Below are 27914 nucleotides of genomic sequence, written 5' to 3' on the forward strand. Positions count from 1 at the left end.
TGGTCGAATATACGGTGTATTTTTGGAGCACGCCATATTCATGCAGAGAGACGCGAATCACCGGTGCGACACTGGATTTAATCACACTGAACTTCTAACAACGAATAGCACTGCACAACAACAGGTAAGACGTTGTATTTAATTTTGTGCAAAGTGCATCAATAGGTTCTTTTGTGAACTTTTAATGTAGTGAATTCCAACTAACCAATAATTTATTTAGTTAGTGTGATTGGTTAGTTTTTTCCATTATTTGTCACTATTTTTTTTTGTTTACGTTGTCTACCATTGTTTCTTTGTGTCCATTTTCAATGCTATGTGACAAATAATGAAAAAACGAACCAAACCACACTAACTCGTGCAACTTGCACCACAACAAGAAAATGACATACCACAGCAAATTCACTCATAAAATCGGAAACGCATTCAAAAAACATGGCATAAACATTGCTTACAAAACAATTCCATACCAAATCACATCCCAAATCTAAAATCAAAACCAGGCAGATACCAACAATATGTCAGCTCAGTTGCAGAGATTGTGAGAAGATATACGAGGGTTGTCCAGAAAGTAAGTTCCGATCGGCTGCGAAATGGACACCACAGTGAAAACCCGATGAATCTTAGCACAGATGTGTTGGGTAATGTCCCTAGTATGACCGCCGATCGCATCAAGGCGCTCTTTCCAGCTGTGAGCGAGTAAAGGTGCCTAGAACAACGATGTCTACCGCCAAGTAGGAGGGCCCGCCGAGAGGCTTCGCCTTAATAAATGCAGCCCATCTAACACAACTGCCACACACTTCCTTCTTCATGGCAATTCTCATGTGCACTCTGCAGGGGCAGTTAAGACGCTTCTGCAGCCTTTTCGATGCTAAGTGTTGGGTCACCCACAACACAGCCCTAATTGGCTCGTCCTGAGTATTAAACCCCGTTCACGTGAAACGCTCGATACGAAGACAACACTTGGGTGCAGGTTACGCGCTACGGACCAGCCTAGAGAATTAAAGGAAAGCACAGGCAGCTGCATTCTATGACGATGGTGTTGGAAATTTGGTATAACGCTCCGACAAATGTCTAAGTCGGAGCGGCGACTATGTAGAGAAGTATCTGGAAAGTGGAGATAACTCTTGCAAATAAAATGTTTCTGATTTTCACTGTGGTTTCCATTTAGTGACCTATCGGAACTTACTTTCTGGACAATCCTCGTACATTTGAATGACTGGCAGGACATTTGACACAAGATATAAAGAACGCATCACAGCGTTCACATACGGTACAAATCTTTCAACATTTGCAGATCATCTAAAAAAAGAACACCATAAACCAAGCAATATTGAGAATGGTATGACTATTATCAAATCAGTAAAGACAGAAACCTCCTTTTCCAAGAAAATTTCCACACACAAAAAGCATTAACACAAAATAAGCAATCGCTCAGTGACCAGATAAGTATCGGGAACCGGTCTCTATATAGAATAATTGATGAAATTACATGAAAGAGAAAAGAGCCACAAACATAATTAAATAGAATTACAGACATACAATAACTTAATTTTTTTAAAAAATGTTGTAGATCAGTAACAAAGTAGTGGAAAGGTTATGTTGGCAACATTACAGAACACAAACAACAGCCGGCCTAAGTGGCCGTGCTGTTCTAGGCGCTGCAGTCTGGAACAGCGGGACCGCTACGGTCGCAGGTTCGAACCCTGCCACGGGCATGGATGTGTGCGATGTCCTTAGGTTAATTAGGTTTAACTAGTTCTAAGTTCTAGGGGACTAATGACCTCAGCAGTTGAGTCCTATAGTGCTCAGAGCCATTTGAACCATTTTAACCACAAACTACAATACATACTTGAAATACGAAAACAAACAGAATACATTGGTGTGCATAAAAACGTGTTGTGAGAAACGCATAGTGCTCCAGAACATCTAAAAATTAGGCCAAAATTGTCAGTTTCTAACACAGAAAAACGATGTGTTAGCAGTCGGCATTTCCCGATGTAAGCGAGAAATCAGCCGAAAAATCACCGTAAGCAGAAATCAACCTGTTCTTAACGAACTGTTTTTCGATATAAAAATCAAATCAAAATGTAAATAATTTAATTACAGACCACTAATGATGCTTTACCTCAATAAAGCGAAACGTGTTGGTAAAAAAATCACTCATTTTTGTAATTACAAAGACACAGCAGAAATACCCTCATGAATTATAAAGTAGCTCCGGACACTATGGCCACACAAATGAAGAACTAGTTCTTGAAACTTATCGGTGCCCATATCACAACTATATACAGTGCTATCGTTCCTTCACTGCTAGTTAAGGTGCGAGCGACGACTATCCCTGTGGAGGATTGGAGCAGACTGCGACATATTGAGGTGCAATGCTAACTGAGTCCCGATGCGATACACTGAGATGAAAGAGTGAGCGATTGAGACAGCTGGGTCGGCGGCGGAGGCCTATATGCACGCTGCCCAGGAAGCATTGTCAGCCGGTAGGCTGAGGGTGTGTCTTGGTCTTATCAAACGCGCGTTTAGTTCAGTGCATGTAATACAGTGTTTCCTAGTGCCCACCAGCGTGCTGCGGCATGTGTACGCCAGCACAAAAAGGAACCTAATGTTCGATGAGTGAGATTTCGATTACCGAAGTACCTGACATACATAACCGTACTCGTCAAATGCATTGACTTAGCTTCTATTGTCTACACAACCAGGGCATCGGATATCTTAGTATGTGTCAAAAATTTCCACTCGATACGTGTACCCAAACGTGAGAGAAATTCGTGCTATGTTATGGTCGGACGTTATGATGGTCGGAAAAATGACAAAAAACAAGTTTTCCGTAAGATTTTAATAGAAATAATCACTTTTCACATTTTCTCATGTAATACTGCTGCTAAACCTCGTCTCCTGCCAAATATTACGGTCCTAGGTCAACAGAAGTCACCTACAATGTTCGATGAGTGAGTTTTGAATTACCAAAATATTTGACAAATTGTGCTTATTTTCAATTGCATTGACTTAGAAGCTTCTATTTTTTACACAACAAAGGGACTGGATACCTTACTACTTGACAAATTTGTACTTTCGACTGAACCTTCACGATTTTAAATGTAACTTTAATTCTACATCTACATACATACTCCGCAATCCACCATACGGTGCGTGGCCGAGGTTACCTCGTACCACAACTAGCATCTTCGCTCCCTGTTCCACTCCCAAACAGAAGGAGGGAAAAATGACTACCTATATGCCTGTGTACGAGCCCTAATCTCTCTTATCTTATCTTTGTGGCCTTTCCGCGAAATGTAAGTTGGCGGCAGTAAAACTGTACTGCAGTCAACCTCAAATGCTGGTTCTCTAAATTTCCTCAGTAGTGATTCACGAAAAAAAACGCCTCCTTTCCTCTAGACTCCCAACCGAGTTCCTGAAGCATTTCCGTAACACTCGCTTGATGATCAAACCAACCAGTAACAAATCTAGCAGCCCGCCTCTGAATTGCTTCTATGCCCTCCCTCAATCAGACCTGATAGGGATCCCAAACGCTCGAGCAGGTCGTATTAGTGTTTTATAAGCGGTCTCCTTTACAGATGAACCACATCTTCCCAAAATTCTACCAATGAACGGAAGACGACTATCCGCCTTCCCCACAACTGTCATTACATGCTTGTCCCACTTCATATCGCTCTGCAATGTTACGCCCAAATATTTAATCGACGTGACTGTGTCAAGCGCTACACTACTAATGGAGTATTCAAACATTACAGCAGTCTTTTTCCTATTCATCTGCATTAATTTACATTTATCTATATTTAGAGTTAGCTGCCATTCTTTACACCAATCACAAATCCTGTCCAAATCATTTTGTATCCTCCTACATTCACTCAACGACGACACCTTATCGTACACCAGAGCATCATCAGCAAACAGCCGCACATTGCTATCCACCCTATCCAAAAGATCATTTATGTAGATAGAAAACAACAGCGGACCTACCAGACTTTCCTGGGGCACTCCAGATGATGCCCTCACCTCCGATGAACACTCACCATCGAGGACAACGTACTGGGTTCTATTACTTAAGAAGTCTTCGAGCCACTCACATATTTGGGAACCAATCCCATATGCTCTTACCTTAGTTAGGAGTCTGCAGTGGGGCACCGAGTCAAACGCTTTCCGGAAGTCAAGGAATATAGCATCCGTCTGATACCCTTCATCCATGGTTCGCAAGATAGCATGTGAAAAAAGGGCGAGTTGCGTTTTACAGGAGCGATGCTTTCTAAAGCCGTGCTAATGCATAGACAGCAACTTCTCTGTCTCAAGGAAATTCATTATATTCGAACTGAGAATATGTTCGAGAATCCTGCAACAAACCGATGTTAAGGATATTTGTCTGTAATTCTGAGGATTCGTCCTTCTACCCTTCTTATATACAGGCGTCACCTGCGCTTTTTTTACAGTCGCTCAGGACTTTACATTGGGCAAGAGATTCGCGATAAATGCAAGCTAAGTAAGGAGCCAATGCTGTAGAGTACTCTCTGTAAAACCGAATTGGAATCCCATCAAGACCTGTCGATTTATTTATTTTCAACCCAATCAGCTGCTTCACAACCCCAGGGATGTCTATCGCTATGGCCTCCATACGGGAATCTGTACCAAACGGTAGTATGTTTGTACGATCCTCCTGCGTGAAAGATTTCTCAAATGCTAAATTTAAAATTACAGCTATCGTTTTTCTGTCTTCCGTTGCCAGGCCAGAGTGATCAGTGAGTGACTGGATGGAAGCCTTCGTCCCGCTTACCGATTTTACGTAAGACAGAATTTCCTTGGGTTTTCAGCAAGATCTTTTGCTAAGGTATGACTGTGGCAGTGGTTGAATGCTTCGCACATCGCTCTTTTTGCAGCAGCACTAATCTCTACTAACTTTTGCCTGTCCTCATTCTCCCGATCTTTCTTGTACCGCGAGTGCAACTGCCTTTGCTTCCTGACCATTCTCCGAATTGCGCTGTTAAACCACGGTGGGTCTTTTCCATCCGTAACCCACTTTTTCGGCACATACTTGTCCAATGAGTGATTTACAATGTGTTTAAAATTTGCCCATAATTCTTCCACGTCTATCGTACCGGAAGTAAATGAAGTCGATTCATTTACTAAGTGGGATGCTAACAACTGCTTATCTGCTCTTTCTTGTAAGAATATCCTCCTAGCCTTCTTGACTGACTTTTTAACTTTCGTAACCATAGTCGTAATGACAACATCATGATCACTAATCCCTGTCTCAACACTGACACCGTCGATGAGGTCTGGTCTGTTCGTGGCTACCAGACCTAAAACATTTCCATTACGCGTTGGCTGTCGATTTAGCTGCTCAAGACAGTTTTCGGATAATGTGTTCAAAAGTAATTCACACGACGGTTTGTCTGTACCACCTGTAATAAATCCATAGACATCCAAGTCTATACTAGGTAGGTTGAAGTCGCCCACGACTAATATAGCATGATCCGGGTACTTCTGCGATTCATAATGTAGACTCCCTCTGAATGATTCTAGAACTGTGACGGTGGAACCTGGTGGCCGGTATTAACACCCCACAATTAACTTTATTTCCCCTATCCCTGTTAAACGTGTCCAGGTAACTTCACAATCACATTCTACTTCGATCCCAGTAGACTGCACTGAAGAAACCACCTCCTACGGTGTCTAATCTGTCTTTCCGATACACATTCCAATCCTCACTGAATATTTCAGAACTTCCTATCTCAGGGTTCAGCCAGGTCTCAGTCCCGAGAATAATTTGCACGCCACACGATTCCTGGAGGGCAGTAAAATCATGTACTTTATTCCAAACACTCTGAAAATTTACTGCTAATACCTTGATAGCTGAAGTGTCTTTACACTGAGCGCGTCCTGATTTCCCTGCCTGCAAGTCGACTGCCTAAAAAAAAAAAACCATCTGCACAACACAAGTACTCTGCTACCCGAGTAGACGCTTCCTTTGTGTAGTGCACCTGTAACCTATCTAGGGGCGTCCTACAATTCCCCACCCAATAGCGCAAGTCTAGAAATCTGCAGCCAAGACCGTCACAGAGTCGACGAAGCCTCTGGTTGAGACCCTCCAACCGGTTTTAAACCAAAGGACCCTGATCAACTCTGGGAACGATGCTGCAAATAGAGAGCTCTGCTTGCACACCGCGTGCGAGGCCAGAGGTCTTCACCAAAGCCGCCAGCCACCTGTACGAACTGAGGATCGCCTCAGAACCCAAGCGACAGGCATCATTGGTGCCGACGTGAGCAACTACTTGCAGACTACTGCACCCCATACGCTCGATAGCCGCAGGCAAGGCCGCCTCCACATCTTGGATGAGGCCCCCCGGCAGACAAACCGACTGCACGTTGGATTTCTTTCCAGCCCTGCACGCTATTTCCCTAAGGGGCTCCATCACCCGCCTAACGTTGGAGCTCCCAATAACAAGCAAGCCTTTGCCCCCGTGTGCCTGCTCAGGCCCTGCTGAAGGAGCGGCCACCTGCCCACTGACTGGCGAGGCCAGCCGCCCAGCCTCCACATTGGCCCTCCGCCTTGAACGACGCGAACGCGTTGCAGTCCGCCACTCACCCTGCGGTGAGGGCGGCCCCAATGCGCCGGGTACACTAGAAGGTGCCTCGGCGGCTGAGTCAGCGGACGCAGCAAGCGACACCTGGGGTGTCTCAAGCGACGCGCCATACCCTCCTCCGTCGCTGCACCTCGAGGCAGCAGCCTGAAGGCGGCTGACCGTGGCCTACAGCACGCTCAGCTGCTCGTGAACAGCGGCCAGTTCCTCCTGCGCCCGCACAGAGCACGCACACACCCTATCCATCCTACTGCTGATATCTAACGACTCCGCGAATTTATACTCTACGGCTATCAACAAGCAATATTACTCCTCTCAAATACGAGAATACGCAAGGATTTTATGTAATTAAATATGCAAACGCACAAACACACGGAAATAAATTAAGAATCAAACTACAAAACAAATATGAAAGCTAAATATGCGACTCGCTACTGCACTGCTGCTGCACTGATACTTCAACCAGCGGCTACTCAAGGCTCACTCTTTAATTGACCAAGCGAAGCGAACAATACGAGACTGGAATAGAAGGGAGAACCGATAGAGGTACTCAGGGTACCCTCCGCCACACACCGTCAGGTGGCTTGCGGAGTATGGATGTAGATGTAGATGTAGAAATGTCTGTCTGGTCAGTATATTTAGTACAAATTATTTGTAACCGTTCCCCTTTTGAAATACAATCTTTAACTGACCAAACGCCGCGATCTAAATGTCTGTCTGGTTAGTATATTAAGTTAGTACAATTATTTATAATAGTTCCCCTTATCGTTTGCGTAATGGGTGGCACATCTCTTCGCAGCACTTAGAATCTGTTCCTTTGTTAAATAACTTTGCTTTGCACTCGTGGTTACTTTGAGACTCAGCTTAAGAGCGTTTCCGCACGCGCGCCACAAAAAACTTGCGGCACTGCGCCTGAGAAAGTGGGGGCAGCCTCCGGTTTCTGCCACTTTCTCCGTTCTCCAGTTCGCGTTTAAAACTGTGTCTCAACACTGACAAAATCAATGTTCCCTTTTATTACTGACTGGAGTATCATGTCTACTCAGTTTGCTAGCTATTACACTTATGAAATAATAAGTGACTGATTTTTGTTATACCCGTATATTATATATTATTTCAGATAATGAATGGATATAGGGGGTTCGATACTCTAACAAATTCTCCCTCTTACAGTTCATTTTTCACAAGTATCCCTGCCTACCTTTGACTGTATCCATCCATCAAACAGCATACTATTTCTGAACTGGACATTCTGCGATGAAACTTACCCATTTACCCATCTGAAATAAATCTTATGTGCTGTTGTTCATGGTCGCCAATCTCTAAATGAGCTAATTACTTTAACTGCTTTTTTCAAATATTGTCTACTTGGTAGCAATTACTTTTGAATTATTTATTACTGATATTAATTTTGAATTATTTATTACTGATATTTTTCTCCGGCCATTTTGAAAAAATAATAGTGACGATTTCAGTCCGCCATCTTTAAAATAATTACCAAACCTTACCTACATTGCACTTCTTCTTAATACTGAAATTTGGAAAAAATATATTTTAAATTTATTTCAATTTAGTTAAAATTACAAGTTAATTGGAAAATAACCCTTCTCTGCAAAGAAACCAATACATTTAAATAGATTTAACTATTTGCTTTACTTTATTACAACATCGATATCTGCAAAGATGTGTATGTTTTCTTAAACTTCTGTTTTTAGCTTCAGTTTAATGCTTTGTTGTTACTTTATCGAACTGTGACGCTAGGAACTGTTCATGTATCTATTCACTACTCCGCAACACATGACTTTACACAAAATTAAATACATCTTACCCGTTGTTGTGCAGTGTTATTCGTTGTTAGATGTTCAGTGTGGTTAAATCCAGTGTAGCACCGGTTCTTCACGTATCCCTGCATGAATATGGCGTGCTTCCAAAATACGCCATATATTGCACCACCGCAGTTATGGCAGCTTTAGAACGCGTATCCAAAATAGTTGTTTAGTCGGGAAATTCTTGCATCCACGTCCTCATACTTTACGAGGCAACTTTCCACAGTGCACGTAAACGACACCACACACCTTAGAGTGAATTAGAGCACGTATTGCAGAATATTAATGTTCATCTCCGCAGCCATGAGCAACAGGGCCTCACGTCAAGGCTCAAGCTACCTCTGCCTTTCCGCTATGTTTGTACACGTCACCAATGGACGCCACTCCTCTCGCCCAATCGGAACTCGCCCTCAGCTTCTGTAGTTTTCATTCTAATTCTGTTAATTTTTCAAAGCTTGCAGTAGCTCATCGGTCATTACATTCAATAACAACATAGCCTACTCTCCTATTTCACAAAATATTATCTTCATACCATTCAAGATACAAACTTCTTATACTTGACTCCAAAGAAGCGTAGATAAACCCAATCTGGCTGGCTTCTACTGATCTTACTCAAAAGGCAATACTCGCAAAAATTTTCCCAAATTGATACCAGCATCACAAGTATATAGTTGTTCCGTTATACATTCGATACCTGTACCGAATTCTGAGCGAAAGGCGTACCATTTGATGATCGCGCATTGCGGTAGTCGGGAAACAAGTGGCACAGAAGAATTTCTCGTATGATTCTATTGCAAATTAACACTTTTCTCGTTATCTCGTGTAACAATGTTGCTATACCTCATCTCTGCTCTAATATTACGATCCTATTGTAAGTAGCCTGTTTATGTGTTTGTATGTTGTTAGCGCTATGTAGCGCTCTGCATTAATAACTCTGACAGTGCCGTGCCCTGTCTGTAGGGGACTGTGTGGCTGGTCCGATTAGCACTGGGAGGTGAACAGCCAGCAGTGGTGGAAGTTGGGAGTGAGTAGTCAGCAGCGATGGAGGTTAGAGGTTAATAATTAGCAGTGTTACAGGTCTGCAATATTAATGTGAGTGGACAGTCTGAATGTGTTTTTGTCATGGAGATTTATTACTGATGATTATATGTATTTTTTGAACTGGTTGTCACTTGATTAAGGTAAAATCTGTTAAATAGACTGTTTACTCTGAAACAAAAAATCTTTCCCTTGCTAACCACATGCCTATTACTAGTTAGAGCCTTCAGTAGTTAGAATCTTTTATTTAGCTGGCAGTACTGGTGCTTGTGGCATTGTTGTAGTTCGTGTAATGAAAATTTTCTGTGAAGTAAGTGACTTATGAAATGTATGGGCTATTGCTGGGATTTCCTCTTATTCAGGACGATTCTTTTGTATTAATTATTTAAAGTCAGGTTATCATTTTTCTGAGCAGTCAGATTGTGTTGCACTAGAAAATTGTGGGTCAGTGTTGAAATGACAAAACTAGCAAAGTGACACTTGCATTCAATTTCACTCATCAGTTTCAGAATTAAATTTAGAAGTTTGACAATCTTCCAGTTATTGCAATGTAAGTAAAAAAATTCTTAATAAAGAAGTTTCATCTGGTGACCCTGCCAAGATACTTCACTGGAATCTTCTGATTTTTCTTGTAATTTGAATAATTAGTGCTCAATTAGAAATTAGTTATTGTTACTGTTGCATATGGCATTTGCTTTGTAGTTGTAGTCTCTCATTGTTGTACTGTATTGTGACGAGCAAAGCAGTTGTAGCATGGATGTGAATTTGCACCAAATATCTCGCAGTCGCGTTTGCAACTAATTGGATATTTTTTATTTTGAAGCTATTTTAGTTTGTATTCTTACTTTTGCTCTTCCACTTGTTTTTATATGTTATTGTGTGAAACAGCGTGACAATCATGGTGTGTGAAAAGTGTATTACTAGGTTTCAAAGCCAACTGAGATGTGACAGGGAAGATGAGTGTAACATGTTAGCAAAACCTAGTAATGAATTAACAAATGTTCGAAACAATAATTTGGTAATTGTGCATAGGGACAAGGACCAGGCAATAAATAACAGTGTAGATAGTGAAACAATCAGTGAACACGGAAGTATTGTCGATACATTGGTCGGTAACAGTTCGCCTCAGGAATGCGAAATAATGGAACCAAATCTTTCAAATACCATCACCCTTTTCTCAATTAAGTCAAGACTCACTCACTGCTTTTCAAAATGCGAATGTTACTGGTGCCAATGCACAGCCAAAAAGCACAAACAAAATTTTTTCAGTCACTACTACAATGTTATTGCAATTAATGCAACAAATGGAGCAAAAGCTTCAAAAGTAAGACACAATGGAACAATATCAGAAACTAACACAGCAACAAATGGAACAAACACCGTTGTAATCTGTTGTGACCCCAACCGGAACGGTCGCCTAGTGGCCGACAAAGCGCAGCGGGACCAAATTAAGAGTGGCCCCCGAACAAACAAACCCACGGAAAGGACGGACACAAAACAAGAACGGACGATGGAGAGAGACCTTACGACAACAACACACAAGAAGCAACGAAGAGACAGAGACAACCAAACGAATACAAGACACCCACTTGAAAGGAAAACAAAGGACGATAAACATGCAGTCTGTTGTTAAGGCGATGTATCGAGACCCACGCAATGATTAGACTCACTGGATGAGTGAGAGGCAGGCGCTTAAATACTCTATCAGGGGCGCTGCTATTGGCCGCTGGAACCACGTGTTCCACTGTGGTGCCCTCACACTAAATGCTTACAGCGCGATGGTGCACAGACCTCTAGGTGTCTTCGACTTCCATGACATGTGGCAGGGATTCAAGCTCCGCGGTGCACAATATCAGATCCCTCCCCCCTGAAACTTGCACATACGGGCGGAAACGCCCCAGACGGTGTCGAGGTGGGGAGAGGAGCCATGCTCATCACCAGCTACTGGTGGGGAGGAAGGGACACCCATGGTATCCATGACAGCTGATCCAGAGTCCAGGGTGGGGGAAGGAGCTGCCGATGCACCTGGGGGCGGAGACGGCAACTTGGGTGCAGGGATGGGGACTCGAGGACCACGTCAGCACCGGAAGGAGGTAGGGGAAGAGGGGGCAACGCGAGTCCCAAAGGGGCACACAGCGGAGCTGATTATGATGGCGGTACTCCAATCCTTTTGAGGTCTGCACTGACATCACACACCGTCCATGGGCCGCAATGGCCATGGCGAGTGTCCAACCCACGTTGTGCCCATACTTGTGGGCCCACTTGGCCATGCCAGGGGCATACTGCTGCGAGGGCTGGGAGTGGGGGCGGAAGGGGGATGGTGTCAGCAAATGGAGGAGGGTCACTCATGAAGGAGCTCTGCCAGACTGCATCTGTCAATTGGCATAGTGCGATAGGTGCTCAAAAACAGGGTGAGGGCCAACGTGGTTGGAGACGTGTCGACCATCTTTGTCAACTGGTGTTTAAAAGTTTGGACAAGCCTCTCCGCTGTGCCACTGGACGAAGCGTGGAAAGGGGGGGGCTACAGATATATTTGATACCATTGGCCTGTCAGAAGTTGTGGAAGGAAGACACCATGAATTGGGGACCATTATTGGAGACCAATGTCTGTGGCAGTCCCTCAATGGCGAGAACCTGATCCAGGGCTGTGAGTGTAGCCTCTGTGGTGGTGGATGCCATGCGGGCAACATATGGGTATTTGCAGTAGACATCAACGATGAATAACCACATGGACCCCAAAAACGGGCCTACAAAATCGATATAGATGCGACCCCAGGGCCGGCGAGGCACAGGCTAGGGTGCAAACGACTGAGGGGGGCTTGCCTGGTGAAACGCACAGACAGTGCACCCATGGACATATCGTCATCGATGCCGTACCAATACACATGCCAGCGAGCTAAAACTTTCATACAGGACACACCACAGTGCCCGCTGTGTAACAAACCGAGCACCCAAAGCCGCAATTCCAGAGGGATGACCACCCAAAGGGCATCCGACTCCGTGGCCAACAGGAATCATCGACCATGGACAGCCTGTGGGACAGGTAGCACCAGGGGCTGAAATCGGACTGCATCCGATGAGTAACATAGGAGGGCCACCCGTAGAGTATGTAATTGAGAATCTGCCGCAAGACAGGGTCATGGTGGGTAGCCGCAGCAAAGTGAGCAGCCATAAGAGACATACCGTCCAGCGCATCCCAGTGGGCAGAATCAATGTGAAAGCAGAGGACCTCATGTTGGTCAAAGGCAAGATCGGGGCCTGCTGGGAGACGTGCCAAAGCGTCCATGTTAGCATGGTGGGCGGTGGGCTTATACCGGATGGTGTAAGCGTAATTACGTAAAAACAATGCCCAGCACTGGAGACGATGAGCCCTCCAATCTGGAAGGTGAGAGTGGGGTCCAAAAAGTGTAACCAAGGCTTTATGGTGTGTCAGGAGGGTGAACTTTCCCCAAAGAGATAGGTGTGTAATTTTTGGACAGTAAACATGATCGCCAGGGCCTCCTTTTCAATTTGGGAGTAGTTCCATTGTGCTGAGGTCAACGTCTTAGAGGCTTAAGTGATGGGCTGTTCAGAGCCATCGGCATCCCGGTGTGTGAGGATGGCCCCAATGCTGCATGATGATGCATCAGCCGCCACAACGAAGGGGCGGTCTGGAGAGAAGGGAGTAAGCGAAGGGGCGGACTTGAGCAACACCCTTAAACAGAAAAAAGAGTCCAATCAAAAGGTACCCCTTAACGACGCAAGTGACTGAGGGGTTGAGCAAGGAAGGCAGCCTGGGGCCAGAACCTTGAGTAATAAGTAACCCTGCCCAGAAACACCTGGAGTTCAGATAAGTCCTTGGGATGAGGAAGGGCCTCAATGGGCATGAGATTATGAATCGAAGGGCGAATTCCATCTTTTCTAAGCCAGTGGCCTAAGTATTCCACTTCCAGTTGAAATAAACAACACTTGTCCAGCTGACATCGTAAACCAGCAGATTGCAGAGCATGAAATAAGGCGCTAAGGTTTTGTAAATGTTCCTGGCAGGAACGAAGATGTCATCCAGATAATTGAAACAGGCGGGAATAGGCTGTGTAGGCTGCTCGAGGAATCGTGGAAAATGGCCGGCACTGAAGAGACACCAAAGGGAAGGCGCTTGTGCTTATACAATCCGGATGGCGTGTTGATAACCATGATGTTCTGAGACTTAGCATCCAAGAGCAAATGGTGGTATGCCTCAGCCAGGTCGATCTTTGAAAAATACTCTCCCCCAGCAAGCTTGGCGAGAAGGTCATCCTATTGGGGAATGGGGTAAGTGTCAATGAGGGATTGAGCATTTACTGTAGCGCCGAAGTCCCCACACAGCCGAAGGGACCCATTGGGTTTCTGCATGACCACCAGTGGCGTCTCCCAGGCAATGTAAGTTACAGGCTTCAGAACGCCAGCGGCCTGGAGCCGATCGAGTTTCTGCTTGACCGCCGGCCATAAGGCCATCATAAGGGGCTGGGCCCAGATGAAGCGAGGCTGTGTATCCGGCCATATGGTCATGTGTGCTTGAAACTTGGAAGCATATCTGAGATCCATTGCAAATAACTACACAAAAGCAGAGCACAGATCGTCCAAGTCCTGAAAAGGAACAGCTATGGAAACGACCTTAACTTCGTCGAAAATGGTAAAGTCAAACAGTTGAAACGCATCCAGGCCAAAAATATTCGAAGCCGATGGATGGTTGACGACAAAGATGGTAAGGAGCCGGGGAACATGCTTGTTCATCGCCTGGACGGCGAACTGCCCATGAAGGGGAATGGAACCGTCTCCATAGGCGACCAAACTTCGAGAGGGAGGTGACAACTCAGAAGAGCCCAACCGGGGACCATCAGGGGGATGGTGGCCCCAGTGTCGACCTGAAAACTGACATCCTCAGTGAAAATGCTGAGCATGAGAAAAGCTTCTGTGCTGATGTATCATCCTGTGGGATGACCGATTCCAGAGCATGGACTGTATCTTGAGGCACAGTAGGGGCAGGACTGGAGCGAGTCGAGTGACTACGAGAAACCGATCGGGTGTGGCCCTCCTTGTTACACAGCCCATACGTTTTCCAGCGATGGGCACAGTCAGCCCGCAAATGTGCAGCAAAGCACTGTGGGCAAGAGGGAAGTGGGCCGCCCGACTGGCGACGAGGGGTGGCTGAAGGCGCCGATGCCATAGAGACGTCAGACAACGAGAAGTCCTGACAGAGCTCTCCTCTGTTGGTCGGGCCACGTCGATATCGCGAGGGCGGAACCCGCCGTGACGCCGCGATCGCCGCTACCTGCGGTCGCGCCGTAAGACGCTCTTTAGCCGTTTGAGCAATTTCATAGGAGTGGGCAGTGCAGAGAATTTCTTCCAAGGAGGGGTTGTCGAATTTCAACGCCACAGTACGGACCTCAGAATCAGGAGCCAGCTGTACCACCACATCCCGGATCAGGGAGTCCACATACGAAGCCTTACACTGCTGATTGGTGCACGTAAAATCGCATCGATGGCTGAGGCCCATCAAGTACGTTACCCAGGAACGATACGATTGACCAGGCTGTTTATGGTACTGATGGGACTCCAGCCGTGAGGCGACCACATGGTAGCGTTGGGAATAATAGTTTGGCAGCAAAAGGCATATCTCCTGGAAAGAGAGCCGCAGGATTGGAGAATGGTGCCAACTTGCAGAGAAGAAAGAACATGTCTGGGGAGGCCCAAGACAAAAACAACGACCACTGCACGGAGTCGTCCGTGACTTGAAAAGCCGTGATATGTTGTTTCAGCCGATGTAAGTAGGTTTCCCAGCCCTCTTTAGCGTCATTAAAGAGTGGAAACGATGGTGGATGTGGGACAGCATCAGACACCCGAAGACTCTGAAGCTGTTGTGGTAACGTGTCCCGGGCATCGACTTTATCCATTAGCAACTGCAGTGACTTTTGTAAGATGTCTAACTGGAGCTGCTGCTGCTGCATGAGCTGCTGCTGTTGCTCCAGAAGACAGACCAACTTTGCCTCCATATTAGCAACTACCACCGTTTACCTCGTCACCAAAGATGTTGTGACCGCGACTGGAACGGTCGCAGGGGTGGCCGAGAAAGAGCGGCGGGACCAAACGGAGAGCGGCCCGCGAACAAACAAATGCACGGAAACGACGGACACGAAACAAGGACGGACGATGGAGATAGAGACCTTACGACGACAACACGCAAGAATCAATGGAGTGACAGAGACAACCAAATGAATCTAAGACGTCCACTAGTAATGAAAGCAAAGAACGGTAAAGACGCTGTCTGTTGTCGAGGCGATGGGTCGAGACTCAGTCAACGATTAGACTCGCTGGCTGAGCGAGAGGCAGGCGCGATGATGCAGAGATCTCTAGGGATCTTCGACGTCCGTCATGTCTGGCTGGGATTCAAATTCCGCAGCGCGTGGTACCAGAAACACAGAAACAGCTTCAAAAGTTAGACACATTGTGTGAACAATTGACGAAATTAAAGAAACAGTCGAACAAACACCTGAAGGTTTCACCGATGAGTTACTTAAAATCGAATCAAAATGTCAAAGTTTCTGAAGGTGTACAAACATAAATTGTGAGCATTTTCAGCCTATATTTTTCGCGACATGAAAACGCATTACAGAATCACGAAGCAGCTATAAAAGAACTGCAGAACATTGTTCACGAAAATCACGACACCTTGTAGGCTAAAATTGACTCAGTTGCATCTACCGATATGGTTACAAAACTTGAAGGACACAGTATATGCGATTTCGACACAAATGGACACACTAAAACTTGGTTCAGAAAAACACACGGAGGAAATCATCACACTATCGGAAAAAATAGCCGAACTTTCGGCTCAGTTAACAAATTTATCTACGAAGGTAGATGATGATCTGATTGCTACAAGACCAGTAGCTTTTACTGATACAGAGGACTACAAAGAAATTACGCCGTCCGCGGTGGCCGAGCGGTTCTAGGCGCTTCAGTCCGGAACCGTGCGACTGCTACGGTCGCAGGTTCGAATCCTGCCTCGGGCATGGATGTGTGTGATGTCCTTAGGTTAGTTAGGTGTAAGTAGTTCTAAGTTCTAGGGGACTGATGACCTCAGATGTTAAGTCCCATAGTGCTCATAGCAATTTGAAAGAAATTACGAAATTCAAATAAAGTCAGAAACAAATCAATACGCAACATAAAAGAGAAATGCTGGAAGTTCAAAATCAGTTGCCACACATGATACAAGGGTTACATATTTCAGAGGATACTCGCGTTCCGATACCGGAAGAGGTATTTAGAAATACAGAAAGGTTACAAAGCAAAAATACATGTTATTTCGGAGATCTTGAAAAGAGTCCGCATGGTGCAGCGAGCCTTGAGATGGAACCGCCGACACGACGGAAGAATAACAGATTTGCGACTCAGCTTCATGATGACTTTGCTAAAAGCTCTTCATCACAAAGCATAAATTAAGAACATTGAAGAATTCTAGTAATGATGTACATCCATACTCTTGGCTTCATCAGTTTTCGTACTGTTTTCCTCCTAACTGGCTATAAAAAAATAACAAAAGATTACACCACATTTCTCATGTAAAACTGCATATTGAGAAATGATTTGCTTTCTGACTTTGCTATAAAATTTTTCACTTCATGTTACTATTACTTGTCTCATTTAGAAACTGCTTACATGCTTGGATGTTTTGATGTCAACTATCTAATCAAGAATCTATTGTACATATTAAGACAGTAATTTCATGAGTCACTTTTATATGGAACAGATGACACAGTCTCATTGAGTGAACATCTTGCTTGTTAGTTGCGCTATTATGTCACGAATACAATGTGGACATTCTTGGAACATATACTGCTACTGAGGTTTTACTGCAACATTTTGGATTATTTGAAAAGACATTTTCATTTAAAGTACTTTCTGAGAGGTTACAGACGACACAGTATTTGGTTTGTTTCGCAGCTACACGATTATACTACGACGCTACTAATGAGTGATACAGTTTTCATTATCGCTTTTACGCTGTATCTGTTTTATGTCTGTACAGTTTTTCTGCGTTCTTTGGGAAAGTAAAACATGTTTTGGTAATGACTTTTGTGGTATGGCTACAGTCAGACACGTATTATTCGTAACACAACAATATGTTACAGCATAGTACTTTCAAGGTCATGTCAATGCACGTAATATTTACGAAATTTATATGCATAGTTCTTTACTTTTGAATATGACAAAGGTAAGTACATTAATTTTGCAGAACTTTGCTTATGGACGACGATAACTAAGACAATTGGCACATTTTTCACCGTTAAGCATTGACAGAAATTATCATACAGTAAGAAGCATAGTTTAGCGCTACGTAACACGCATTTGAGTGATTAGCTTTTGAAATTAGAACATTTTTAGATATATTTTGGAACTACAATTATACAGAGAACGTTTTCAGCGATACATATCATTCCACAGTCATAATCTATAACGCCTGACGGTATAATCACATTACCCCTCATGGGGGTACACCTACTTTGAGTACCATGTGTGTGGCAAACGCAAGGAGCCCAAGCTAATATGGTATTTGCTTATACCATTTTTCACATCGGTACCATGTTTCTCTAATACAAAATTACACAGCTATATGGTCATTGAAATGTGAGGAATAAACTCCCTCATGGGAGTATGCCTACTTTGTGTACCATGGGCGTGGCAAGCACAAGAAGCCATAGCTAATATGGTATTTGCTTATACAATTTTACACATCGGTACCATATTTCTCTAACACAGAATTACACAGGTATCTAGACATTTAGCAGATGGAATTAAACTATTTTTTTTTTTTACTAAGGCAGAGACAAATGCCTACGTAATTACACAGTTCGATTACTTCGCACTTAGGAAATTGTAATTTGTTTGCATTTTGTGAACTGTTCACATATATTTTCGGAGCCATTGTGTTACTGTGAGAGCTGTGAGAGATGCATAATGTATGGGATCATGATTTTTTAAGTACGTTTGAGGTAGATGACACTATTGAAACGAGCAGAGAGCATTTTTTTAAGGCTCTGAGATTATTGAAGGAAGCTACGACGATTTTGAGATTTCGATGTGTATCATGACGTCCAGATATGGTTATGATCATTATGAAAAGTGAGTAGATATCTAACTGTAAGTACCACAATCCTGACGGAAATTTTTGGACAGTGTTGTTTATGAGGTTTCGTTTGTATACACCTCCAATGTAATTTTTCAACATGTGAAAATTTTTAATTTGTATGAAACTCTCATAGTAGCTGAAACTGTTCTCATAAATATTTTCGTAAAGAGCATATGTGACCTTGACATAATGCTCTGGTGTGCCCAGCTGCACACTAGCCACCTGGAAAAACCCACTGTAGTGTTGCCTTTCTTTACTGGTGTCACTTAAGCAGCTACGAAGCACGCCACACTCACTATAGCGGTCGCATAGCTGTAGAAAAGTGAGAATGTTGACCTCGCTCTTGACATTTCATTGCAGAACGCACCATAAACACGACACACTATTTCTACTAAACATATGAATGCACTTTGGAATTTGTACTTTGTGCTACTTACTGAAATGCTTATGAATTGATGAGAAATATTCCCATGTCTACACACCTGTTTATGACAAGTATCTCTCTAACAGAGTTGTGAGAATTTTTACTGACTCATAAAATGCCACATGGCTAGTGAATGATGTTTTTTATGCTTTCCACATATTTGCTCATTTTATTTGATATCAAGTTTCTATCTGTGGTGCAGCTTTGGTTTCATAAAATTAAAAAAAATAACACATTTGCTAATGCAAACGCTTTCTGTCTACAGATCCATTAAATAATAATTTTATGATCCACATTCCTGATAAAGGGGAGCATTTGGAAAAAAAAGAAATAATAAGAAGAAGTGACTAGTAATAGGAATTGCATACATAATTTTCTTTTCAAGGTCTTAATAATTTTTTGGTAGAAAAAGTTGTGGTACATCACTCTAATGTTAAGATGTGACATAGACATTAAGATGTGAATAGACATTTCCCTTATCTACATTGCTGTCTTTACTGTAATATTTTTTCTGCTTGTGCTTTCTCACATTTAGGTATAAGTTATTGCGTTTGCAGCTGCTATTTTTCAGGCATTGTTCCAATGAATTTTACTTTGTATTACTGTATTAAGTCAGTTTTACCAATGATTTATTTTTCTTGTTTGCTGCATATTGCCTTATATTAGTTGTAATGTTGGATTTGCTTTGCTAATTTGAATATGCTGCTGCTTGCTTTGCCAATTTGCATTTCTTATCATTGCTGTTTGTGTTAATTGTTTTGTGCTACTGCATTGCCTCATTCTCTTGTTTATTTATCTGAGCTTGTAACGTTGTTGCATTAATTTGCTGTGAAAGCGGTGCTGGTAGACAATAAAAGCGGGTTAAAAGCTGTGAGCTGTCTTGAGAAGTTAACCTTGCATTACTGTGCAACTGTTTCACCAGGTATCCAGTCTAGCTTACCAAATTCCCAACCAGACTAACATTAATTATAATCTTTTAATAGTCATACAAAAACCGGTGATATTATATATATACACTCCTGGAAATGGAAAAAAGAACACATTGACACCGGTGTGTCAGACCCACCATACTTGCTCCGGACACTGCGAGAGGGCTGTACAAGCAATGATCACACGCACGGCACAGCGGACACACCAGGAACCGCGGTGTTGGCCGTCGAATGGCGCTAGCTGCGCAGCATTTGTGCACCGCCGCCGTCAGTGTCAGCCAGTTTGCCGTGGCATACGGAGCTCCATCGCAGTCTTTAACACTGGTAGGATGCCGCGACAGCATGGACGTGAACCGTATGTGCAGTTGACGGACTTTGAGCGAGGGCGTATAGTGGGCATGCGGGAGGCCGGGTGGACGTACCGCCTAATTGCTTAACACGTGGGGCGTGAGGTCTCCACAGTACATCGACGTTGTCGCCAGTGGTCGGCGGAAGGTGCACGTGCCCGTCGACCGGGGACCGGACCGCAGCGACGTACGGATGCACGTAGGATCCTACGCAGTGCCGTAGGGGACCGCACCGCCACTTCCCAGCAAATTAGGGACACTGTGGCTCCTGGGGTATCGGCGAGGACCATTCGCAACCGTCTCCATGAAGCTGGGCTACGGACCCGCACACCGTTAGGCCGTCTTCCGCTCACGCCCCAACATCGTGCAGCCCGCCTCCAGTGGTGTCGCGACAGGCGTGAATGGAGGGACGAATGGAGACGTGTCGTCTTCAGCGATGAGAGTCGCTTCTGCCTTGGTGCCAATGATGGTCGTATGCATGTTTGGCGCCGTGCAGGTGAGCGCCACAATCAGGACTGCATACGACCGAGGCACACAGGGCCAACACCCGGCATCATGGTGTGGGGAGCGATCTCATATACTGGCCGTACACCTCTGGTGATCGTCGAGGGGACACTGAATAGTGCACGGTACATCCAAACCGTCATCGAACCCATCGTTCTACCATTCCTAGACCGGCAAGGGAACTTGCTGTTCCAACAGGACAATGCACGTCCGCAAGTATCCCGTGCCACCCAACGTGCTCTAGAAGTTGTAAGTCAACTACCCTGGCCAGCAAGATCTCCGGATCTGTCCCCCATTGAGCATGTTTGGGACTGGATGAAGCGTCGTCTCACGCTGTCTGCACGTCCAGCACGAACGCTGGTCCAACTGAGGCGCCAGGTGGAAATGGCATGGCAAGCCGTTCCACAGGACTACATCCAGCATCTCTACGATCGTCTCCATGGGAGAATAGCAGCCTGCATTGCTGCGAAAGGTGGATATACACTGTACTAGTGCCGACATTGTGCATGCTCTGTTGCCTGTGTCTATGTGCCTGTGGTTCTGTCAGTGTGATCATGTGATGTATCTGACCCCAGGAATGTGTCAATGAAGTTTCCCCTTCCTGGGACAATGAATTCACGGTGTTCTTATTTCAATTTCCAGGAGTATATATATATATATATATATATATATATATATATATATATATATAGAGAGAGAGAGAGAGAGAGAGAGAGAGAGAGAGAGAGAGAGAGAGAGAATTTAAATGAAAAGAAATAAATCAATTTATATTTGGAAATTTATTTTAACATTGATCATTGAAATATCAGCATATTAAACTTGAGTCATAACTAAGCTGGTGCCTTATTTAGGATTGTGAAAATGTGAGTTTGTAATTTTATGGAACACCTCAAATATGGAGCCAAGATTGGGAGACTGCATACAACACTGCATTCATAAATTAACACACGAAGAACGTTGAGACGTATGCGAGAGGAAATTAACCACAACCAACTGATTCAATTTTCATCCAAAGAAGTTACGTTCGTAGCGCAATCCTGTCCTTCATGTAATTACCACACACTCGTATATTAAATTCATACTAACTCTCTGTGAAATCTTCCCTAAAAGAATAGCTGAGGGCTACTTTGATGATTACACCGCATACTTCACGTGGTGAACTTGGTTTACACAAATAGTGTAACTCCACAATAATTTTGATAATTAAAATAAATTAGATCGAAAAGCAAGTTACAAAAGAAAAACCTCTAACTGGTTACTATCGTCTTACTATTAACCTGATGGATCAAACGATTGTATAAGCACGTGGTACTAGTCTCACAAAGTACACTCCACGTGGGTTGAACATAAAGAAAAGTTGCTATATTGAAAAATATTGTTAAGGCGAGACGTTATAATCTCACGCACATTCGGATATAAGATTGATGATCTTAGCTAGAGTTACTGATCAACACGTGGTTTCACTTTACTCACAAAGTAGTGACAAAGCAACTACTGGAAAATATTCTGAAGTTGACACTCGAAATACACTGTGTTGCAATTTAAGATAACATTAGATATTTTAGAGCTAAACCTGAAATAAAGGTCATTAAATTTACAGTTAGGCTGAACTTAAGAAATCCATTGCCCTCGGACTTTGCAGACACGCGCTTAGCCGGAGATCTTACCACTTCAGACGCTCGCCGCGGACAGACTGACCTGCGCTCCTACCAAGGGTGCTTCCGTATACAAAACGGAAGTGATCAGAGGGGCAGCTTCCTATACCAATATGACAAGGAACGGACAGGACAATACTAAGGATAGAAACCTCTTTGCTTTTAGAAAGCGTAGCTACCTGTTCCGACGTTGGTCCTACTGTTTTCTAGCAGACAGGCTTGTCTGCTACCCTCAAGCATGAAACTAGAAATACATTTGCTCATTCATACTCTCACACAGAAGGGAAGGGGGATGACAGTATCTTATCATATACAGTACATAAAAGAAAGCGGATGTAGGTTCCGTATGAGACTGTGTGACATGAATTACATATAAACTGTGTTTTAAAGTGTAGTAGTGTGACAGATCGTTCTTGTTTATGTGAAAAAGTAACACTTTCCACAGCTCAGTCTCCTCCCAGATAGTCAGAAACATCATAGTAAATTTAGAAGAGGAATTTATGCCGTAAATGACAACAGATTTAAGAAATTAACATGAAAGGAATCCAACAGATACCTTTCATAACCCCAACGCTCCGGGAAAAGACTGTGCAGGGAATTTTCTGGCCGTGCTAGGACATTCCGAAGCAGGCTTCTCACACCCAACTTAAACCAAAATGTAAATAAAAGGCAAAAGGTCACCAACTACTTGCTAAAACACAATAATTTCAACACATCTCTAGAATCTATCAATTTCAAAGAGAAAAATAAACAATCTGTGACACCTATTTAAAAGATAGTGTAGGCCTAATTCGGTCAGCAAGTAAAAACAATGGTTCTTGTGTCATTAATATGAAAACAGTTCCTGGTTGTTACCCTTATGGAGTTCACCAGTATTTGCTCATTGCAAGAGCCAACTGATCACAGGAAAATTTATGACTGTTTATTAACAAGTAAAATTTATGGAAATAGCAAAGGTGCCACCGCAATTTAAAAAAAAACATGAAAATAACATCAGTAGTATAAAGCAGAATATTACAATGCACAATCCGCAAAAATAAAAAAAATATAAGAGAAAAAACATGTTTTACGAATTGGTTATAGCAAAAAAATTCTATATCTTATAAAACTAATAATTTGTAGAATTAAAATAACTTTGTGGCACTAATTTAATCACTCTACTATATTTCAGTTAGTTAGCAAACAATTAATTATGTGATTGTTACCCTTAAGGGGTTCCCACTATAAATATGCCCTATGCAAAGGCTAATCGATCACAGTCCAATGTGAATGAAAACCTATCTGACTGATAAACGAAGCAATGCCACAGCAATGAATTACGAAACAAAATATCACAAATCTAATACATCACACAGGAACATACAGTGATAAATAAAACAGCTCTGAAAGTACAATAGTCAACGTCTAAAAAAAACACCAATAAATACAAGAGTCAAAGTCTAAAAAAAACAATAAATAGAACACCTGCAAAATACAAGAGTCAGTCTACTAAACACCAATAAATAGAACCTCTGCAAAACACACGAGTTATAAACATTCATGGTGGTGTCTGATTGTTCTATATAGTGTCTCCCTACCACTTTCGCGCAACGACGCTCTGAGAGTGTTTTTTAGGGAATTAACTAGTTTGAACCTGGGACCTGTTGCTGGTAAGGAGACGCCAGACCACACATGACATGTAGAATTCAGAAGAGTTCAGTGAGACTAGCGATGATATAACCAAATACTTAATGATCTCAGCATCAGCTCCACTGCACTCAATGTAAAAGAATCTTAATACTAACTAAATTTAGTGGAAGGGGTTCAAGGCTTTCCTATTTTTAGTTAGCTGGTAAAATAACGTCGAAAAAGCAGTTAAGTTTACCATTGGAAATTTTATTCTACTCTCAAAACATTGTTTATAAATTGCACTATTGATAAAAGGAGATGTTTTAATACAGGATGGTAAAAACCAACTGCGTTCAACAAAAATGTGAACGAATATTCCCTGAATGGGTTTCCAAGTTCTACAATCGATCGAAGGATGACCTATGCCATATCACATCTATAATCTAGGTTTAAATTAAGTTTCACAAAAGAGAAAACTATCAAAATGGTCTACAGTAACCCTCAATTATCTTTAATTACTTATCTAACTTGTCATAAATTACAGTGGCTGATGTGGCTTTTCAATAATTATATAACAGAGAAATCATCACGTTTCAGATTTTTACTTCAAGTGGCAAATGTGAACACCATGAGCTTTAATTTACGATCGACACTAGTATTACGCAAAAAAAGGAGGTGTAACAGATGACACTCCTGCAGTTCTGAGTGAAGCCTTATGCGCTCAAAAATGCGGCATCGCATGCGTTCATTTCGTTGTCGGTGTTTAGGCAGCGTCAGGGCGACAGCAGGCAGCACAGCTCCGAACACCCCGCCATCTCGGAAGTAACTCTTCTCCTAACTTCTCCTTTTTACAATTTACCGAAGTTGGTTTAAAAAATCTATGTGGACGCGTTTTCATCTGACCAATCAGGGTCTCAATATTAACCTTAAGCTCCGCCCACAAAAATTCTGTCTATCCAATGAGAAACGTTATACTTTTCATGGTGGGGCAATGTTTTTAAAGTTTGCAACTTAACAGAGACACGAAAAAGTCTCACGCTAAAACCTGCAGCTGGTGTGGTCCTTTTGGCGTTATCGTAAGATCTATACTGTTCTTCTGGAGAGCTCTATCTTTTAACATGGGCTGGGGGGTGGTCCTAATGTAACAGAGACGCGAAAAAGTCTCACGCTAAAACTTACGGGTGGTAGTGGCCCTTTTTGTGTTATCGTAAGATCTATACTGTTTTTCTGGAGGGCTCTAGCTTTTAACATGGGCTGGGGGGTGGTCCTTGACGTAACAGAGACGCAAAAAAGTCTCACACTAAAACGTGCGGGTGGTAGTCTTAGCGGTAGGCTGGCGACGTGGGTGTCCAGTCCGTCCCTTATCGTAGGGCCTTCTAGCTTAACACGGTTCTGCTCTCGGTTTCTGTTCTCGTTTCTCCCTTCGGAACTGCGTCGGTTCACGGTGGGAAGGTATGACATGCATTTAGGCATTCTTGTGTTAGTCTGTAGTATTCCATTTGATCACTTGTTACTTGTATTACTTTGGTTAATTTAATGTCACGCTTTATTCGGAGCAATGTGACATACTACTGGATTTGCTTATCATGTCAGGGTTTTCATGGAAGGTGTTGGATTTGCCTGACACCTAACAGAGTCAAAGTTTCTCTGACAGAAACACATGTATATGCATTGGACTAAGAACCGTATAATCACTGTTCACTGACACACTCAGTAGTTCCACTGGTCCGAGGCACAATATAAGGGGAAGGGGGATGACAGTATCTTATCATATACAGTATATAAAAGAAAGCGGATGTAGGTTCCGTATGAGACTGTGTGACATGAATTACATATAAAATGTGTTTTAAAAAGTGTAGTAGTGTGACAGATCGTTCTTGTTTATGTGTAAAAGTAACACGTTCCACTGCTCAGTCTCCTCCCAGATAGTCAGAAACATCACAGTAAATTTAGAAGAGGAATTTATGCCGTAAATGACAACAGATTTGAGAAATTAACATGAAAGGAATCCAACAGATACCTTTCAAGCTCAGTAGATTTAAGTTAGTTGAAAAGGGGGTATGCTATATAAAGAATTATGATGAGTTGGGAAGAAATGCATTGAGAAGCTATATGAAAAAGGTTTGGCCAAAGAGTATTATGTAATGACGAACAATTATTTTGAAAGAGGAAATGAACGGAGATAAGTTGGATATGAATGCAACAGGTTTAGATAGGATTTTCTTGGAAAAGAATGATGCTTTTCCAGAAAGCAAGCTTAGATAGGACCTATTTGTGAGGACAAGTGTTGAAATAAGAAGAAATTTTTGATTCCTAATGAAGTCCAACAAGTACTGCAGTAATAAATGTTACACTGAAAACAGAACCTTTCCTTTCCTTTTGTGTTATTGCGCTATGTGTTTGTGTACCCTTGTGTGTCTGTGTATTTCCTGTCTCTGTGTGTGTAAGATATAGCTAATAAGCAGGCATGCTCAGAGATGTCACTAAACGCGCCCAGACACGTAAACAACCATGCATGAACAGCGCCTATTACATGGAGGAGGTCCGACAGTCGATGAATTCCAGTCATTCCGCCAGGAAGGAGGTACAGGGATCGTGTTGTCTGTGGTTCAGCTATGCCTAGACGTCAATATCGCGGTTCGATAGCGTCCGCAGTGTTACTTTGCTCTCAACTAGGGAAATGTACAGGCGCTCGGAGCGCACCAAAGCAGTGTTGTTCTGATAAGGAGGAGATACAGATAGACAGGAACTGTCGATGACATGCCTCGCTCAAGCCGCCCATGGGCTGCTATTGCAATGGATGACTGCTACCTACAGAGTATTGACCGGAGGAAAACTGTCAGCAACGCCACAATGTTGAATAATGCTTTTCGTGCAGCCACAGGACGTGTTAGTAATGGGTCACAAGGACATGAGTGCATTATGTTAGTGCAGGTTGCCTACCTCAGGGGCAAACCTTTTGTTCTCATTTGATTGACATGTACTTAACCTATCATTCTCCTTTGATTGACAGCTCCTTAACTTATTGTGCTGCTAAAAGGAACCTATTGTTCCCCCACCCTCTCCCTCTCCCCTCCCCACTCGCTTCTACAGACACACTTTCAGGTTTGAATTACTGGAATACCCCCTTTCACTATTATCAATTTGATTGACTACTTAATTAAATTCATCAATTAATTAACCTCTCCCCCACTGGTAAATCCCCTCCTACTCCCATCCCCACCACTCTCATCCCCCAGAAAATTGTGAGGAGTTCAAATTCCATTAGGACAATGCAACATACCGTGGATAACTCCACTAACTTAAGAAAATCGTGGGAAAAAAGGGCACTTGGGATACCTCCACTAACCTAACTCATTCGACCGCCACCTTTTCCGAGGAATTGGCTGGAAAAAGACAGCCTGTGCTAGACATAAGTCTTTATTTTCAGTCTTCACTTAAACAATTAGAGGCAGTATGGCCATCAAGTGCGTTCACCCCGAGGTCCAGAGTCCAGCTGAACTAGTAAGCAGTACTACCACCAGAGGGCGCTGATATCCCTTATGTGACATAATCCAACATGGTGGTCTGGTGGTGGAGATGAAGGATCTCGTAACAGGAAATTCAAGGGTATATTGTTTATTTATAAAAAAATCTGTTTGTGGGGGTTGGATTTCTCTTGCTCATCATTCGCTGCTTTCGGAAACATATAGGTCTTGTAAGAAGTAAATACATGGGGCAAACATGTTGCATAATCTAAAGTTTGGCACTGTACTCTAGATGTCTTAACGTAATGTTTCGCCCTTTATCAGAACTTAACCCATTGTTCTGTTAAGAGGTTTTTCCATGTCACCCCC

The sequence above is a fragment of the Schistocerca gregaria genome, chromosome 8 (assembly GCF_023897955.1).
Source record: "Schistocerca gregaria isolate iqSchGreg1 chromosome 8, iqSchGreg1.2, whole genome shotgun sequence".
In the NCBI taxonomy this organism is placed as follows: Eukaryota; Metazoa; Arthropoda; class Insecta; order Orthoptera; family Acrididae; genus Schistocerca; species Schistocerca gregaria.